The sequence below is a fragment of the Balaenoptera borealis genome (genome assembly GCF_965194805.1).
Source record: "Balaenoptera borealis genome assembly, chromosome: 5".
Taxonomy (NCBI): Eukaryota; Metazoa; Chordata; class Mammalia; order Artiodactyla; family Balaenopteridae; genus Balaenoptera; species Balaenoptera borealis.
The window spans coordinates 132,406,564-132,427,378 of NC_138862.1; the positions used below are offsets into that span (position 1 = coordinate 132,406,564).

General features: G+C 37.8%; 1 protein-coding gene across 1 annotated transcript in view; it reads right to left on the bottom strand.

The window, feature by feature from the left end:
* TMEM108 (transmembrane protein 108) overlaps positions 1-20,815 on the bottom strand; it is a 609,399-nt gene that overhangs the window by 400,627 nt on the left and 187,957 nt on the right. Inside the window, exon 2 of the mRNA XM_082392730.1 lies at positions 4,950-6,109. The gene's annotated coding sequence lies outside the window, so the exon portion shown is untranslated. The remainder of the gene's footprint in view (positions 1-4,949; positions 6,110-20,815) is intronic.

A 20,815-nucleotide genomic window follows, 5' to 3' on the forward strand; every position in this document is an offset into this window, starting at 1 on the left:
CTTCTGGGTGAGATTTTGTCTGTATAGCTTTGTTTTCACCATTTGACCTAGGGTTCGGTCCATCCGTTTTGTTTTTTTTTTTTTTTTTACTTAAAAAAATTTTTTTTTCTTAATAAATGTTTTCTTAATAATTTTTTCCTTATTTTCTATTTTTAAAAATTAAAAAAAGTTTTCTTAATAAGTTTTTTCATACTTTTTTAAAAAATTAAATATTTTTTTCTTAATAATTTTTTTTGTAATAATTTTTTCTTTTTTATTATAAAAAATTAATAAATTTATTTTTAAAAATTAAAAAAATTTTTTTTCTAATACAGTTTTTAAATAATTTTTTTTCTTATTTTTTATTATAATAGCTTTATTTTATTTTATTTTATCCTCTTTCTTTCTTTCTATTTTTTCTCTCTTTTATTCTGAGCTGTGTGGATGAAAGGCTCTTGGTGCTCCAGCCAGGCATCAGGGCTGTGCCTCTGAGGTGGGAGAGCCAACTTCAGGACACTGGTCCACAAGAGACCCCCTAGCTCCACGTAATACCAAACGGCAAAAATCTCTCAGAGAGCTCCATCTCAACATCAAGACCCAGCTTCGCTCAACGACCAGCAAGCTACAGTGCTGGACACCCTATGCCAAACAACTAGCAAGACAGGAACACAGCCCCATCCATTAACAGAGAGGCTGCCTAAAATCATAATAAGGCCACAGACACCCCAAAACACACCACCAGACGTGGACGTGCCCACCAGAAAGATAAGATCCAGCCTCATCCACCAGAACACAAGCACTAGTCCCCTCCACCAGGAAGTCTACACAACCCACTGAACCAACCTTAGCCACTGGGGACAGATACCAAAAACAACGGGAACTACGAACCTGCAGCCTGTGAAAAGGAGACCCCAAACACAGTAAGATAAGCAAAATGAGAAGACAGAAAAACACACAGCAGATGAAGGAGCAGGGTCAAAACACACCAGACCTAACAAATGAAGAGGAAATAGACAGTCTACCTGAAAAAGAATTCAGAATAATGATAGTAAGGATGATCCAAAATCTTGGAAATAGAATAGACAAAATGCAAGAAACATTTAACAAGGACGTAGAAGAACTAAAGAGGAACCAATGATGAAAAACACAATAAATGAAATTAAAAATACTCTAGACAGGATCAATAGCAGAATAACTGAGGCAGAAGAACGGATAAGTGACCTGGAAGATAAAATAGTGGAAATAAGTACTGCAGAGCAGAATAAAGAAAAAAGAATGAAAAGAACTGAGGACAGTCTCAGAGACCTCTGGGACAACATTAAACGCAACAACATTCGAATTATAGGGGTCCCAGAAGAAGAAGAGAAAAATAAAGGGACTGAGAAAATATATGAAGAGATTATAGTTGAAAACTTCCCCAATATGGGAAAGGAAATAATTAATCAAGTCCTGGAAGCACAGAGAGTCTCATACAGGATAAATCCAAGGAGAAACATGCCAAGACACATATTAATCAAACTATCAAAAATTAAATATAAAGAATACATATTAAAAGCAGCAAGGGAAAAACAACAAATAAAACACAAGGGAATCCTCATAAGGTTAACCGTTGATCTTTCAGCAGAAACTCTGCAAGCCAGAAGGGAGTGGCAGGATATACTTAAAGTGATGAAGGAGAAAAACCTACAACCAAAGCTACTCTACCCAGCAAGGATCTCATTCAGATTTGATGGAGAAATTAAAACCTTTACAGACAAGCAAAAGCTGAGAGAGTTCAGCAGAACCAAACCAGCTTTCCAACAAATGCTAAAGGAACTTCTCTAGGCAAGAAACACAGGAGAAGGAAAACACCTACAATAACAAACCCAAAACATTTAAGAAAATGGCAATAGGAACATACATATCGATAATTACCTTAAATGTAAATGGATTAAACGCTCCCACCAAAAGACACAGACTGGCTGAATGGATACAAAAACAAGACCTATATATATGCTGTCTACAAGAGACCCACTTCAGACCTAGGGACACATACAGACTGAAAGTGAGGGGATGGAAAAAGATATTCCATGCAAATGGAAATCAAAAGAAAGCTGGAGTAGCAATTCTCATATCAGACAAAATAGACTTTAAAATAAAGACTATTACAAGAGACAAAGAAGGACACTATATAATGATCAAGGGATCAATCCAAGAAGAAGGTATAACAATTGTAAATATTTATGCACCCAACATAGGAGCACCTCAATACATAAGGCAAATACTAACAGCCATAAAAGGGGATATCGACAGCAACACAATCATAGTAGGGGACTTTAACACCCCACTTTCACCAATGGACAGATCAAACAAAATGAAAATAAATAAGGAAACACAAGCTTTAAATGATACATTAAACAAGATGGACTTAATTGATATTTGTAGGACATTCCACCCAAAAACAACAGAATACACATTTTTCTCAAGTGCTCATGGAACATTCTCCAGGATAGATCATATCTTGGGTCACAAATCAAGCCTTGGTAAATTTAAGAAAATTGAAATCATGTCAAGTATCTTTTCCGACCACAGCGCTATGACACTAGATATCAATTACAGGAAAAGATCTGTAAAAAAAAAAAAAAAAAAAAAAAAAAAAAAAAAAAAAAGATCTGTAAAAAATACAAACACATGGAGGCTACACAATACACTACTTAATAACGAAGTGATCACTGAAGAAATCAAAGGGGAAGTCAAAAAATACCTAGAGACAAATGACAATGGAGACACAACTACCCAAAACCTATGGGATGCAGCAAAAGCAGTTCTAAGAGAGAAGTTTATAGCAATACAAGCCTACATCAAGAAACAGGAAACATCTCAAATAAACAACCTAACCTTGCACCTAAAGCAATTAGAGAAAGAAAAACAAAAAAACCCCAAAGCTAGGAGGAAGAAAGAAATCATAAAGATCAGATCAGAAATAAATGAAAAAGAAATGAAGGAAACAATAGCAAAGATCAATAAAACTAAAAGCTGGTTCTTTGAGAAGATAAACAAAATTGATAAACCGTTAGCCAGACTCATTAAGAAAAAGAGGGAGAGGACTCAAATCAATAGAATTAGAAATGAAAAAGGAGAAGTAACCACTGACACTGCAGAAATACAAAGGATCATGAGAGATTACTACAAGCAATTCTATGCCACTAAAATGGACAACTTGGAAGAAATGGACAAATTCTTAGAAATGCACAACCTGCCAAGACTGAACCAGGAATAAATAGAAAATATGAACAGACCAATCACAAGCACTGAAATTGAAACTGTGATTAAAAATCCTCCAACAAACAAAAGTCCAGGACCAGATGGCTTCACAGGCGAATTCTATCAAACATTTAGAGAAGAGCTAATACCTATCCTTCTCAAACTCTTCCAAACTATAACAGAGTGAGGAACACTCCCAAACCCCTTCTATGAGGCCACCATCACCCTGATACCAAAACCAGACAAAGATGTCACAAAGAAAGAAAACTACAGGCCAATATCACTGATGAACACAGATGCAAAACTCCTCAACAAAATACTAGCAAACAGAATCCAACAGCACATTAAAAGGATCATACACCATGATCAAGTGGGGTTTATCCCAGGAATGCAAGGATTCTTCAATATACACAAATCAATCAACGTGATACACCATGTTAACAAACTGAAGGAGAAAAACCATATGATGATCTCAATAGATGCAGAGAAAGCTTTCGACAAAATTCAACACCCATTTATGATAAAAGCCCTGCAGAAAGTAGGCATAGAGGGAACTTTCCTCAACATAATAAAGGCCATATATGACAAACCCACAGCCAACATAGTCGTCAATGGTGAAAAACTGAAACCATTTCCACTAAGATCAGGAACAAGACAAGGTTGCCCACTCTCACCACTATTATTCAACATAGTTTTGGAAGTTTTAGCCGCAGCAATCATTGAAGAAAAAGAAATAAAAGGAATCCAAATCGGAAAATAACAAGTAAAGCTGTCACTCTTTGCAGATGAAATGATACTATACATAGAGAATCCTAAAGATGCTACCAGAAAACTACTAGAGCTAATCAATGAATTTGGTAAAGTAGCAGGATACAAAATTAATGCACAGAAATCTCTTGCATTCCTATACACTAATGATGAAAAATCTGAAAGTGAAATTAAGAAAACACTCCCGTTTACCACTGCAACACAAAAAATAAAATATATAGGAATAAATCTACCTAAGGATACAAAAGACCTGTATGCAGAAAATTATAAGACACTGATGAAAGAAATTAAAGATGATACAAATAGATGGAGAGGTATACCATGTTCTTGGATTGGAAGAATCAACATTGTGAAAATGACTCTACTACCCAGAGCAATCTACAGATTCAATGCAATCCCTATCAAACTACCACTGGCATTTTTCACAGAACTAGAACAAAAAATTTCACAATTTGTATGGAAACACAAAAGACCCCGAATAGCCAAAGCAATCTTGAGAACGAAACATGGAGCTGGAGGAATCAGGCTCCCTGACTTCAGACTATATTACAAAGCTACAGTAATCAAGACAGTTTGGTACTAGCACAAAAACAGAAACATAGATCAATGGAACAGGATAGAAAGCCCAGAGATAAACCCACGCACATATGGTCACCTTATCTTTGATAAAGGAGGCAAGCATATACAGTGGAGAAAAGACAGCCTCTTCAATAAGTGGTGCTGGGAAAACTGGACAGGTACTTGTAAAAGTATGAAATAAGAACACTCCCTGACACCATACACAAAAATAAACTCAAAATGGATTAAAGACCTAAATGTAAGGCCAGACACTATCAAACTCTTAGAGGAAAACATAGGCAGAACACTCTATGACATATATCACAGCAAGATCCTTTTTGGCCCAACTCCTAGAGAAATGGAAACAAAAACAAAAATAAACAAATGGGACCTAATGAAACTTAAAAGCTTTTACACAGCAAAGAAAACCATAAACAAGACCAAAAGACAACCCTCAGAATGGGAGAAAATATTTGCAAATGGAGCAACTGACAAAGGATTAATCTCCAAGATTTACAAGCAGCTCATGCAGCTCAATAACAAAAAAACAAACAACCCAATCCAAAAATGGGCAGAAGACCTAAATAGACATTTCTCCAAAGAAGATATACAGATTGCCAACAGACACATGAAAGAATGCTCAACATCATTAATCATTAGAGAAATGCAAATCAAAACTACAATGAGATATCATCTCACACCGGTCAGAATGGCCATCATCAAAAAATCTAGAAACAATAAATGCTGGAGAAGGTGTGGAGAAAAGGGAACCCTCTTGCACTGTTGGTGGGAATGTAAATTGATACAGCCACTATGGAGAACAGTATGGAGGTTCCTTAAAAAACTAAAAATAGAACTACCATATGACCCAGCGATCCCACTACTGGGCATATACCCTGAGAAAACCATAATTCAAAAAGAGTCATGTACCAAAATGTTCATTGCAGCTCTATTTACAATAGCCAGGACATGGAAGCAACCTCAGTGTCCATCGACAGGTGAATGGATAAAGACGATGTGGCACATAGATACAATGGAATATTACTCAGCCATAAAAAGAAACGAAATGGAGGTATTTGTAGTGAGGCGGATGGAGTTAGAGTGTGTCATACAGAGTGAATTAAGTCAGAAAGAGAAAAACAAATACAGTATGCTAACACATATATATGGAATCTAAGGAAAAAAAAAAAAAGGTCATGAAGAACCTAGTGGAAAGACGGGAATAAAGACACAGACCTACTAGAGAATGGACTTGAGGATATGGGGAGGGGGAGGGGTAAGATGTGACAGGGTGAGAGAGTGGCATGTACATATATACACTACCAAATGTAAAATAGATAGCCAGTGGGAAGCAACCACATAGCACAGGGAGATCAGCTCTGTGCTTTGTGACCACCTAGAGGGGTGGGATAAGGAGGGTTGGAGGGAGGGAGACGCAAGAGGGAAGAGATATGGGAACATATGTATATGTATAACGGATTCACTTTGTTATAAAGCAGAATCTAACACACCATTGTAAAGCAATTATACTCCAATAAAGATGTTTAAAAAAAAAAAACATCTTTTCAGAATTCTGACCCTGAGAGAACAAGTTCTTCTAGGAGAACTTGCTTTTCTCTCCCTGTGCCTTGAGACCAGGGCTCTCAGGAACACTTATCTAGACCACCTCTAATTCCTGAGAATGAGGAGGAAAAAAAGGGGGAAAGAAGCCTATTAAATTTAACTTATTCCAACTGTTATTTATAAACTAGTAAGTTTTATATTGTAATACCTGGTTCATGACTAAGTTTTAAAATGAAGCTATGAGATCTCTGGTTGTGTCTGTATATATATCTATGCGTATGGTATTATCCAAATTAATTGTAAATGAACTCTATTTAATTGGCTTAAAGGAAATTAAGCACTTATATAAATGCTCAGTTATATAAAAGGAAACTAGCCAGAATGAATTTCAGGGCCATGTGCACTGGAAAATATTCAATATTAGATTAATACCTGGTATTTAAGTTTGTTGATTTAATTAACATAGACATGTCTTAAGGGTCATCAAAATTAAGTATAATGCCTTTATTTTACCCAGGCTTAATAGAAATCAAATAAGATCTTATTATATCTGTTGCAAATTTGTCAGCAAGAAAAAAAACTTGGTATGATGAAAGTTTTTACAAGTAAATTAAATATAAATGAGATGAGATCTTTTGGGTGAACTGTTTAGGAATAATTGTTTTAGGAGTGTCTACTTAAAAATAATCTCTCTGGATATTTGGTAACTTGAAATTTTAGAATTGTGCTAAATTAAGTTAAATGATGGAAGTTTATTAAATAGCTAGGTCATTTCCAAGTAAAATAAGTTGCTGAAATATTAATTACTGAACATTGTCTTCCTGTCACAGAGAAACTAAATGTATTTAGGACTATTAATAAATATGTTTGGTGCCATACTGAGATATTTTCTATAATATAGCACATGTTTTTAGAAATTATTATTGGTATTTATGTTTGCCAATCTCTAGAATGTTAATGTAAAAGACAGTTCATAATTGCTTACTTCTTACTTCTTAGAATTCACTAGAAATTAAGGTTTTTAAGAGTTGAGGATTCTAGTTTAGATGTGTATTTAAAGCTACTAGAAATAATAAGGGAAACATTTCAGTATGCCAGGAAAATAGGTTGTGTGTTTTCAGTAAAAGAAGATATGGAATAAAAGATAAAAGAAGACATGGAAGAATGGAATTGCATTTTGTTAAGGGAAAAGAAAGTAATTTTGTCCTAGAGCTGGTTGTTTCTGGATAGAAAAAATAAGGAAAAACTAATATGGATACAGAAAGTTACGGAAGATTTGTAGAAAATGAACCCTGAGTAAAGAGTTTTGTGCATGGTCAGGATTGGCTAAGTTTAGAATAAATTTAGTTGAATAAATGAATTTTAAAATAAGCTGGTGCAAAACCTAAATTTGGTTTCTCTCTCTCTTAAGAGGACAAAGTTTTCTTAAAATGTTGATCTGCATTTGATAACAGATAATAAAGTTTCTTTTACCTTTAACTGGTAATCTGTTATAAATTTCTGTATTTGCCTTTGAAATCTTTTATTGTCAATTTGGTTAAGTGAATAAATATTGTTTCACAGTGACCTATGATCCTCTTTGACCAAGTATTTTAAACCTTTTTGATATTTTTTGACAAACTTCCCAAATCAAATTCTAATGAATTTCTTTTGACCTCTGGCTAACTTTGGGATGCTTCAAAGGGCCCCTGAAACATCCCAAAGAGAGATTTTAAACTAATTATGTTCATTTAGTATGTTAAATTACATGGGAAACATTGTCAAAAGAGTAATAAATCTTCTTAGGTTATTTTATGGGTAAATGTTATTAATATAGATATTCTAGAAAATATATGGAATTCTAAAAATCTGATATGGCCTGGTAAAATGTTGTCATAATTCTATTATCTTAAAATGTTGTATGTTGCAGCAGTAACCAAATTTCTTTATCAATTGCATTGTAATCAGGTCTTTAACCATGCCTTCTTAAGTCTTTTGTCACTGACAGTTATTGTTTTACTCTGATGACTTTGCAAAAATGCTTCCTCTTCAAGAAGACTCATAGCAAGTACAGGTTTCTGGTAACTTTCAGATCATACTGCTGAACTGGGTAAGAAATTAAAGAATTCTAATGGAAAACCTGATGGCTTCATAAAACTGTTAACAAAAAGGATTAGTTATAAAAGACTAGTGAATATGGTTACAATTTTATGGGCTTTGTCTGAAACATTACTGGCTTTTAATCTGTGTTTTCCAGATATAAGGAGACCCTTCCCCTCAAGCTAATTATAACTTATAGCAATTTGGTAAATTATACATTTGTAAGCAGAGTTGAAACATTTATCTTTTCTCTCTACCTGATCCCTCCAGAGATTGGAAACTCTTAGGTTCCCAACAGATTTATCAGGTGAATTAGGAAGGCCACCTCCTAACAGGTGCAGGAATCTCAAGGTATTTGTAGGACCTTTGAAAAGGGAGAAATTCACCCAAATCTGTAGATATCACAGGTGAAATCTGTGACAAGCCCTTGGTGTGGCTTTACTGGCCTCAGAGGCCTATTTATTTATTTACTTACTTATTATTATTTTTTTTATTTTTGGCCACACTGTACGACATGTGGGATCTTAGTTCTCCAACTAGGGATTGAACCCATGCCCCCTGCAGTAGAAGCACAGAGTCCCAACCACTGGACCACCAGGTGATTCCCCTCAGAAGCCTTTTTAAAATTCAATCTGAGATTCCTTATAAAAAGTTCCAGCAAAACCAATTTTAAAAGAGTTTGTATGATCAATTACACTTATATAAAACATCAGGCCAGTTTTATTGAAACCAGACTTATTTTGCAAACAAATGAGTCTTAGTTTGGCTATATTTGGCAGAAATGAGAGTAATTTTAGAGAGAAAAAGATTATGTTTCCAGAGGTATTAGATTATAGTTTTGTTAATTGAGGTCTATAAGATTCACTTCCTAGATAGTTCCTTGCTATTACGTTATATTATTATAAGTTCAGTTGAGCTATTAAAAGGACACTCTAAGCTTATTTCTGAAGCTTATCTCAGTAATCTATCTTTGGATAAAGATTAGATGCCCCATGACCTGCAACCAGGGAATTGTGCATATTGGAAAATACATCAATTAAAGGGTTATCTCCATTATTAGAGAAATGCAAATCAAAACTACAATGAGGTACCACCTCACACTGGTCAGAATGGCCATCGTCAAGAAGTCTACAAATAACAAATGCTAGAGAGGGTGTGGAGAAAAGGGAACCCTTCTACACTGTTGGTGGGAATATAAGTTGGTGAAGCCACTATGGAAAACAGTATGGAGGTTCCTCAGAAAACTAAAAACAGAATTACCATATGATCCAGCAATCCCACTCCTGGGCATATATCTGGACAAAACTATAATTCAAAAAGATACATTTCCCCCCCATATTCATAGCAGCACTATTCACAATAGCCAAAACATGGAAACAACCTAAATGTCCATCGACAGATGAATGGATGAAGAGGATGTGGTATATATATATGGTGGAATACTACTCAGCCTTAAAAAAGAACAAAATAATGCCAATTGCAGCAACATGGATGCAAATAGATATTATCATACTAAGTGAAGTAAGTCAGAAAGAGAAAGGCAAATACCATATGATATCACTTATATGTGGAATCTAAAATATGGCACAAATGAACCTATCTATAAAACAGAAACAGACTCACAGACATAGAGAACAGACTTGTGGTTGCCAAGGGGGAGGAGGGGAGGGAGGGGGATGGACTGGGAATTTGGGATTGGTAGATGCAAACTATTACATTTAGAATGGATAAACAACAAGGTCTTACTGTGTAGCACAGGGAACTCTATCCAATCCCCTGCGATAAACAATAATGGAAAATAATATTTTTAAAAAAGAATGTATATGTGTGTATAACTGAGTCACTTTGCTGTACAGCAGAGATTGGCACAACATTATAAATCAACTCTATTTCAATTTTAAAAAAAGGATTATCTCCCACCTAGATGAAAGGAAACTTATATGGTACTCTTAATTAGCTCATGCACAGTGAAACTGAAGGGAACTGACTCTTGGATTAATGTTTCCACTTAGAAAGGGCCCCTGCACTGGATTAGCCTATAGAGAGGATTGCTGACCTTAAAATAACCTTAAAACAATGCTCAAACAGAGGAGAAGCTACCAGACCAGGATGAGAGGAAGACATCTGAAGTAGACCCAAGATGCTGAACCAAGTCTGTATAACAATTACTTTGATAATTGCTCACACCTTCGCATATGAACCAAATGCATTTCACAATCTTATGCAGAGTTAAAGTTAATCCAGTTGTTAGGTTTATGGTCAATTACACAGAGCCAGTACTTCTGGGTTACCTCAATAGATTTCTCCACTTCAAGGCTCTGATTGGATTGCCCTTAGAAAATTTATTTTAGAAGAAAGAAATTATAGTCCTGTTCAGGTCACTATTGATATTACTAGGTGGGATCCCCTTTGCTGGCCAATTAATAGTATCTGCTCTGACCCTGGCCATAAATATGAATTTGCTTTTAGGATCACTCAAGCTCAGTCAGAACAATGAGCTGAATCTCAGTGAAAAACCATAATCTCCTATTTATTAGAAGGAAACCTTTCACAATTATGGGATGGATTTATGTGGTTAACACCAGGCTATGGTTATTTAAGTTTAAAGGCTTCTTTATGTTGGGAACAATTAAACCACACTAAGGATAATCAGTCTAATAACACTATGAAATTGGGCTGGGTGCCTTATTAACAATGCCAATATATAATTTCCCTTAAATATAAGGATTGGTACAGAACAGACAAAGTCAGACAACCTGGGGATATACTGAGCTGCACCTAATGGAAGTTCTTGGCTAAAATTCTTACTTATGACCTTATTAATACTACTAGCTATTTTGCCTGTTTTACAAAATTATTGTTTCTTTCATTACCAATTATGTGACTGAGACTTCAATAAAATGATGACTAGGTGACTTGAAGCAGTTGACCAGATATATAGTTCTATATGAGATAATGATTGTAATAGTGTAACTCTAGATATGGGAATAAACAAGAGGGAATCTTTTCCTGTACCAAAACAGACTAGTAATACAGGTGGTCCAGAGACTTTTGGCTACTGTTAATAAGGCTTAGTCCAGTAATAGCACATTGAATGACCTATCAAAGAAATCCTCGCCTGACCTAGGAATGAGCATTCCTAGCACCATGAGATGAAATGGTCATGAAGTGCTTCCCAAACCATGGTAGAATTTATGACCATGAGGGGACCCCACCAACTAAAACTTGTCACTTGCCATATGCCTCTACAAGAAATAGGTCACTAGCCACTGCAGTTGCTGATCTTCAACACACCCTGAAAGGAATTCAGGGCAAAGATCAGGAATGAGGCACTCTGTGGTCTTGGAAAAACTGGCAGAACAGGCCTTCAGAAAGTTAGATATTTTCAGAAGATTTTTTGAGCCAATTTCTTGCATCTTCTCATATCTGGAAAAGCACTAAAATCATTAACGGATTCATCTGCTCCTCATGACCAGAGCAAGCTTCTACCAAATGTGTGTTTGATTGCATGTATCCCCCTTCACCAAAATCACACATATACTGACCTCTCCTCTTACCTCTTCAGAGCACTTCCTCAGAGTTATCTTAGAGCTGTCTCCCAGGCTATAGTCCTCATTTTGCCACAAATAAAACTTAACTCACCACTCTCATGTTATGCTTTTTCTTTTTTTCTTTTTTTTCAGTTGACAGAAGGAATGAAAAGTACAGCTAACAAAAGAATAACTTCATTTCAAACATTGCCTTGAGATAAATGAGTGGTATTTACAGTGTGATAATCCCAAGAGAGGGCCAAAATACAATTGCCTGCCATTGAGGAAGGGATTTGATAGCAGAAATTAGGGCTCACCAAGGAGCAAGATGGCAAACAAGGTTAACAAAATTTCTTCAGATAAGAGAGTCAATGAGCTGTCTTGCTACTGTTGCTTTGGTCATTGATATTGACTGAGACATATGTGGTGAGTTTACCCCAAATGTTGTTGCTATGGGTAAATGGCCCAGGCTAAACAAGAAGCTGAGATGAACTGAAGTTCTCACAAAGTTACACTTTACAACAGTGCCAAGCCCTAAGCAGAATTCTGAGGGCATTAAGGTCAGCTCTCACCACCATCCCCGCTCTTTCCCACACCACAAATGTCTCAACCTCATGTCTGTCTCTGCATGAATTCTTCCACCCAGCAGCCAGTCCTTCCCATGTAGTGCCCTAAGTTTTAGAATCCAGCCTGCTGGCTGCTTTTTCACAACCCAAGAGCTAAGAATGGACTTTACACTTAAAAAAAAAAGTATTTATTTATTTATTTTGGCTGCACAGGGTCTTAGTTGCGGCACACAGGATCTCCGTTGCAGCATGTGGGCTTCTTAGTTGCGGCATGCAGACTTCTTAGCTGCAGCATGTGAACTCTTAGTTGTGGCATGCATGTGGGATCTAGTTCTCCGACCAGGGATTGAGCCTGGGACCCCTGCATTGGGAGTGCAGAGTCTTACCCACTGGACCACCAGGGAAGTCCCGACTTTACACTTTTAAACAGTTGGAAACAATCAAAAGAAGAAGAATATTTCATGACACACGAAAATTATATGGAATTCAAATTTCAGTATCTCTAAAGGAACACAGCCATGTCCATTTGTTTGCCTATTGTTGGTGGCTACTTTCCTGCTACAGTGGCAGAGCTGAGTAGTTGCAGCATAGACTGACTATAGGGCCTGCAGAGTCTAAAATGTTTACTATCAAGCTCTTTACATAAAGTGTTTGTCAAACCCCTGGTCTGGACCACTGTTTCCCAAAATTCACTTCATAGAACCGTATCAAACTCTATGAAATGCCCCTAAAGACAGAGTTCTGTGCCAAAAAAGTGTGGGAGATTCTTTGTATTATATGCCCCACTTAGAGGGAGCTAACACACTTTCAGCTTATTAAATCTCTGAGCAGTACTATGGCTTGAAAACGTAAGTTGAACCTGGTATTACCCAACCTCATTTGAAGATAGATTCAGTTTCTCCAAATAACACCCATGAATATACCTATAAACATCCCAAGAACACATCTTGGAAAATACTGCTTTGGGTCAATTCTTCTCCCTTCCCAATTAAAATATATCTGTCCTGTGTTCCATTTCTTCACGTCCACACTGCGAAGCTACCGCCTTGGAAACAAAAGAAAAATCTTATTTAACAAACTGAGAACTACATTTCTCAGACAATATTTCCATATTGTCTTTATGAATGAGTCTTCCTCAACTATAAATGGAGATAATGACAGCCATTTTGCATATCACATGGCAGTGTTGTGGGAGCAAGTAAGATAATGTGCATGATAAGTTTCTAATTATCAGAACGTACTATACAGAGACAAGGCATTATTAATATCACCTCAAATCAGGAGATCAGCAACAATCTGTTAGAGTCTCTTCAACTCCATCTTTCCTCACCCAATTATTTCTGTATATTACTGCCAACTAATTTCCTAAAACTTCACTTTAAAAAATGTAATCCTCTACTCAATTACTCATAATTGCCCCTTGTAATTGCTAGGTGCAATGTTTTAAAACTGAGTTCTGCAGAGCCATCGAGTTCCATGTGGTTGACTTGTGTCCCCTAAGGATGAGAAAGGGTAGACCTAGACCATGGGTCTCCCACTCACTCTTTAACTGTCTTATGTATTGGAATTTCCAAATAATATTTCATTTGAAAAGGAATCCAGCTGCTAAAAACATGTTAGAAAACTAGTATGCCCAAGTTTATCTCTCTGTGTGATTTTGAAATCTCCAGACCCAACTTTGTTTCCCATATCTCTGCAGTAGTCATCTTTCTTTCCAGCTGGATATTGATAGGATTGGCTCCCTGAAAGGGTTGATTATTGCTGCAACTGTGAAATTTTTGGGAACACCAAGTAAGGAGAAGGCAACAGGGAGTGGGAAAATTGTTCAGGACACATACAGGGACAGAAGCAGTGCCCCAAGAAGAGATCAGCCATCACAACCACAGACCAAACAGATATGCTCTCCATTCTTCATTCACACAGGTCTCAGTTGCAAGGAGAAGCTGATGGGGAAGAGGGGGCGCCTGTGTGTGTGAGATGGGGTGAGAGGAGCAAGACAATAATGCATGGAATTTGAGAGATATGGGTAATAGACCTTAAGTTCTGGTGCAAGTCAAGCCATTAGCCAATATGTTAAATGAGTCAACACATGTAAGTCACTTACAAAAGTGCCTGGGACATAGTGATATACAAGTGTTAAGTATGGTTATTATTACAATACTACCACTGATATTATTATTTAGTATAGGGCAAAATATGGATGTAACCCCACAAAAAAATGTTAGCAAGAATAAGACAAGATGCTGGGCCTGTTCAGTTTGATGCTTCACCTGCTCGATCTTATTTCTGTGCACCCTGTTTAGTTCTTTCAAAGCACTTGTCACAATTTGTAATTACATATTATTTGGGATTTTTTCTCTATTTATGGTTTATTGTCTGCTTCCTCCACTAGGTTTTTAAACTCTATGAAGCCAAGGACTAGGTCTGTTTTGTTCATAACCTATAGCCAGTGTCCAGCACCATTCCTGGCACAGTGGAATTCAGTGAATAATGATGACTGGCTAGATGCGCATTGGGTATAGAGTAGGCTTCCCCCAAGAGCCATAACCTCAGCAAGTGAAGTTGGAAAAATCTTTGATGCCAAAATGTTCCAGGAAAAAGGGAGCCAAAGAAGCAGGCTGAATTCCCTGGGTACGTCAATCCTGGACTGTAGAGCAGGAGAAGAGGTGGGGTTAGTACTCTGGACATCAAGTTCAGGCAACCCGTAGAGGCTCCTGAGAATGGGTGGCAGCAAGCCTGCAGGTGCCTGGAGTCTCCTGCCAAAAGATGGGACAGGGCTAAGAGAAAGGCTTAAACTGACCGATTTCCTCCAGGTCTCCAGACAAACCCTGTCATCCTTTTCCTAACATGCCCTCCCGCCTCTTCAACACCAACTCAAGCAGTCCAATCTTTGCCTTGCAGCCTATTCCAAACTCTATTGCCTTTAAATGAGTGACTAATTTTGAGCCACAAGTTAAACTCTACTTGATTTTTTTTCCCACGAAGACAAAAAGCACAAGCTCCAACTGTCTATTGTACATATTTTGCCTCAGTCTTTCTTTAAAGGAAGAAAAACTCAGCCCTGTCTGAGTTTCAGTGAAATGGCCCTAGAAATTAGCCATACTTTGTTCCTTGGGGAGGAAAGGATAGAGGAGAGTAGAGTGAGAGGTCATAGGTAGTCCTTTGATACTACCTCTTCCTGATGATTGGCCTAGACAATCTTTCATAAATATATGTGGAAGGGGGACCAAAGGTTCTCTTCCACATTCACATCTCACACACGCCTATACATACACGTATGTTTCATGAGCATATTGTCACTACTCTGGGTTAGCTACTATTTCAACATCTGTGGCACACTCTATTTACCAAAGATGGCCAAAATAATATCTCCCTTCCCACATGCTCTTTTAGAACCTTGGCATTCCTTCATGAAGGGAAAGTGGTCTATGTCTCCTCCTCTTGAATCTGGGTGGGTTTTTGACTGCCCTAATGGGTAGGGTATAGCAGAAGTGACACTCTTACTTCCAAAGCTAGATAATAAAAATATCATGTACTTCTATCTTATTCTTTGGGGACAGTTTCTCTTGGACACCCAAGATCAAGACCCAAGCAGCTTGTGGAGAGGCCATGTGGAGAGGAACAGAGTCCTTTGACCTATACTCTTGGTTGAATTCCCACCCAACAACCAGCATCAACTTGTCTGTCATGTGAGTGGGTCAGCTTGACCATGTATCATCCAGCTTTCAGTCAAGTTGCCCCAGCTGATGAGTCATCCCTGCCAAGCTCTGTCCAAATTTCAGATTCATGATCAAAATAAATGTTTGTTTGGGGTAGCTTTTTACATAGCAATAGATAACTGATACAATGTCTAACTAATATAAATCTTAAAGTCAACAGCACCAAAGGTGAGCTGTGAGAATTAGGGTGAGGCATCTTACCGAATAACATGAATGACTTTGAGTATGAAAGAATAGATCTTCCATTCACAAAGCAGACCAACTACCCTGTGATTGTCAATATAATCAGCACAGTGTACTGTCTCAAGTTTCAATAATAAAAGGAAGTGTGGGGGAACTACTGCAATTAGCTTCTGTACCTGGGAACTTTGTGAAAGGGATTTGTCTCTGCTCTGGATAATAAGTGAGGTGTAGAATGTCAGCCTTGAGCTTAAAATGTCTTTATTTTGTTCAGAGTGCCTCACAGTGGGAAATCAAACCATCTTCTTCAAACACCTAGCTCTTACTCACCAAATCCTGCCTGGACAATCGTTTCAAAAGACTAGCTGTGATTTTCAACTTGTGGGACTTCTTCTGAAAGGCATGCAGCCTCTCTCCCTTTACCATCTGTAAATGGTCCTCCTTTGCTTTTTCAAATGGGCTTTTAGAGTCCTGAAGGCTTTTGACTGATCAAAATTTCACAGAAATAGATTGTATGAAAGCACCTCCCAGAGTAGATTGGAAATGATGCTATGAGTAATTAGAACAAGAATGAGTCCAGTAGTTAATTGGGAATTCCAGAAGCATTCCAGGTTCACCCCTCTGCATAGACCAGAGAGTTCAGAGGGAGGTCTAGGAAAAATGAGAAGAGAAGAATCCATATGTAAGAGCATCAAATTTCTACCACTTTGAGGTTCATCATCCTAATTTTTTTCCAAGGCATGAAGTGAACTCCCACTGCCAATTCCTACCACTTACACTATCTTTCTTTCTCTCATTTTTATCCAGGTCATTAGGTAAAATGTCCAAATTTTCCTTAGGCTTTTTCTCTCTCTATATATCTATATTTATGTATATAGATATATAAAAGGCTTTAGACATATATATAAATCCTTCTCTGGGTGGGAAGTTTTTGGTGAACTTTTAAACTGAAGTGTAACATATATATAGAAACATGTACAAGTCATAAGTGAGAGATGGATGGAATTTTACAGAACACACCATATAAACCACAACTGAAATCAACAAGTAGTATTTCTAGTACCCTAGAAGCCTCCCTCATAACCCCTCCTCTCCATTACTCAACCCCCCTTCCACAAGGTGATCAATATTTTGATTCTATCAAATGTTAGAATTTGGTGCCCCATATTGTTCCCTTCATGAAACATTCCAGTGCAGCGTGTATTTTATTTTGCTCAGGGTTACTCTGATCCCTTGGCTTACAACTTCTCTCTTCCTGATTCCTCCTCTTTATTCCCAGGGCACGAGATGCTGCCCTTAGATTTCCTCTAGAATTCAATGGAGAATGATCTGGTGAGCAAAGACAAAGAAGTAAATGTCAGGGCTAGAGCATATTAAAGATGGACCATCTTGTTCAAATACAATTTCTCTCAATTTCTAGAAGAGGAAACTATGGCCTAGGGAGACTAAGTGGGTTATCTTTGACTATACAACTAATTAATAGAAATTCATGTCTATACCTCTTTCTGCTACACAGCAATGCCTCCACACTGCCCTTCCAACACATATATCTAAGGATGAGGAGAAAACCCAACTAATTATGTTAAGCTGACACATTTTCCCTATAAAAGGAAAGCAGACCACCCATACTTTCTCCATGGAGTTAAACCTTTTTCCTTTATTAGCCTCTTTGAAACATTTTATTATATCAGAACAATTTTTTAGCACAATTTGACAGAGCTTACATTTTTCTCTCATTCATTCTTTCATTCATTCCCTTGTTCACTTAACAAATATATATATATTGAATATCTAATATATACCAAGTATTGTGCTTATATTCTAGAGATACAACAGTGAATAAAAAAGAGAAAATCCGTCCTCATGGAGGTCACATTCTAATGGGGGAGGCGGTCAGGAAATAAGACAAATAAGAAAATATGTTGGGCTTCCCTGGTGGCGCAGTGGTTGGGAATCTGCCTGCCACTGCAGGGGACACGGGTTCGAGCCCTGGTCTGGGAAGATCCCACATGCCGCGGAGCAACTAGGCCCGTGAGCCACAACTACTGAGCCTGTGCGTCTGGAGCCTGTGCTCCGCAACAAGAGAGGCCGCGACAGTGAGAGGCCCGCGCACCACGATGAAGAGTGGCCCCCACTCGCCGCAACTAGAGAAAGCCCACGCACAGAAACAAAGACCCAACACAGCCAAAAATAAATAAATAAAGTGTAAAATTTAAAATAAATAAATAAATAAATTTAAAAAGAAAATATGTTATATGTTAGATGGTGATGGGCATTATGGAAAAGCAGAGGATGAGGTGAGGTGAGATGTTCTTCTGAGATAGGTGAGCAAAGTTTTCACTGAGGTGACATATAAGTCAACTCTTAAAGGTGGTGAAGGAGTAAACCATGCAGACATCTGGGGGAAAATCACTCTAGGCAGAGAAAACAGCAAGTGCAAAGGCCCTGAGCTGGGATTGTGTTTAGTATGTTCAAGGAGCAGCAAGAAGCCAGTGCCGCTAGAGCAGAAGAAGCACAAGGGTGAGTAATAGGACATGAGGGAGGAGAGGTAACAGGGAGCCATAGGTGCCACCATAAGAACTTAATTCTACTCTGAGAGCAATGGGGATCCATTGAGGGTTTGGGCCAAGGAATGCTATGATATGACTAATGACTAATAAGATCACTCTGGTAGCTCTGTTAAAAATAGTCTTTAGGCAGGTAAGATGGGGGTGAGGATTCTTAACAGGCTATGGTAATAATATTGGGGGAAGAATTCTGGGACAAGTGTGATGACAATGGAGGTAGTGAGAAGTGGTTGGATTTAAGATATGTTTTAAAGTTCAGACCAAGAGAATTTGGTTACCACAAAGAAGAATGAATCTGTGTGGTGGTATAAAAAAAAAAAAAACAGCTGAAAATCCTTTGATACTCCATCCATCTTGAGGGTCTATATCTCCTCTCCTTGAATCCACATGGGCTTGTGACTATTTGATCAATAGAGTAGTGGTGATGTTTGGTGACCTCTGAGGCTAGGTCATATAGGCCATTCATTTTTCTCCTTGGTCTTTTGGAATGCCTGCCTCCTTCTTGGACCCCAGCTTTCATGCTGTAAGAAGTCCAAGCAAATAGAGAGGCTAAGGTGTAGATGCCCCAGGTGACCATCCCAGCTGAGCCCAGCCTTCAAGTGAGCCCAGCCCAGGCACCAGGGAGAATAAGCTTCCTGATGATTCCACTAAATCATTTAAGCCTTCCCAGCTGAGGCCTCAGATGTCATAGAGAGGAGATAAGCATGTCCACTGTGCCCTTCTGAGTTCCTAACCCAAAGAATCTATGAGCACAATGAACTGCTAAGTCACTGTGTTTAGCAAGTTTGTTACATAGTGGTAGATAGCCAAAACACAGACTCCACATAGGGGTACTTGCATTACAGAACATCAAGAATAATCTCCTCACCCAGATTATATTCAATCACATTGTTACACAAAACATACTGGGAAGCTGTCCAAGGTCTGGGGACAGAAACTGTGCCATCATTATCTGTGTGTAGGCATATCAGGAATGGGTAATGGCCCTGAATTCACTATCTCCCACTTAACAATAATAAAATCCCTGCCAACTACTCGAAAAGCCAGATTGAACAGATGCACTCAACAATCTGGTTCTTCCCTTTATTAGCATTAATTATGATCTTTTTGCTTTTACTGGCTTTATTTTTATTAATATCTCCTCAAACAAGCCAAAAAAAAATAAAATAAAAGAATAAATGTCTTCATATATGGGCAAGCCCGTGGAAGCCACAGGCTCAATGAGACAAGCTAGGCATGCCTCAAGATAGGCATGATTTACTCTCCACATGCTCAGTACTTGTGTTGGAAACTGGGAGGGACCAAGGGTTCACACTGATTGAGGAGCAGTGTGTGGACTCAGGATCATCTGCCAGACTATGTTCCAGTTTGGGGTCATGATTCTTGGCTCATCCTCTATCACTGAGCCATGGGAGCAAACTACCAACTTGCTGCGTATTCACCCAATTCATTTCATTTTCCTTCTGTGTTCTCTGGAAAACTAACTTCCCAGCTTCCCTTATAGTTAAATTCAAGTCATGTGACTAAATTCTGGCCAATGAGAGATCTGGCAAATGTGATATCTGCATGACCACCCTGGCCATAAACCCTCTGGGACATTCTCTACATATCCTCCTACCTTCTGTGGTGGTCTTAGAGACCATGTGCTCAAGATGGTGAGCTCACTTGATTGATGGAAGGAGACTGAGTTCTGAATGACCCCATGGAGCAGAACCACCCTGTTGGCCCCATTGAACCCTGAGAGAATCAATTAACTTTTATTGTGTGAAACCACTGGGATCTAAATTGTTTGTTCCTTCAATTATTCACTTACTCCCTGCACTTGCTCAATAAGTAATACAAAAGTTTCTTTAATTGCCACATGATTCAGGGTCTGCTCAGGAGACAGAAAGCATACCATTTTTTTAAAATTATGGTAAAATACTCATAAAATTTATCATCTTAACCATTTTTAAATGTACAGTTTGGTAGTGTTAAGTATGTTCACTTTGTTGTGCAACCAATTTCCAGAATTTTTTCATCTTACAAAACTGAAATCTATATCCATTAAACAACTCCCATTC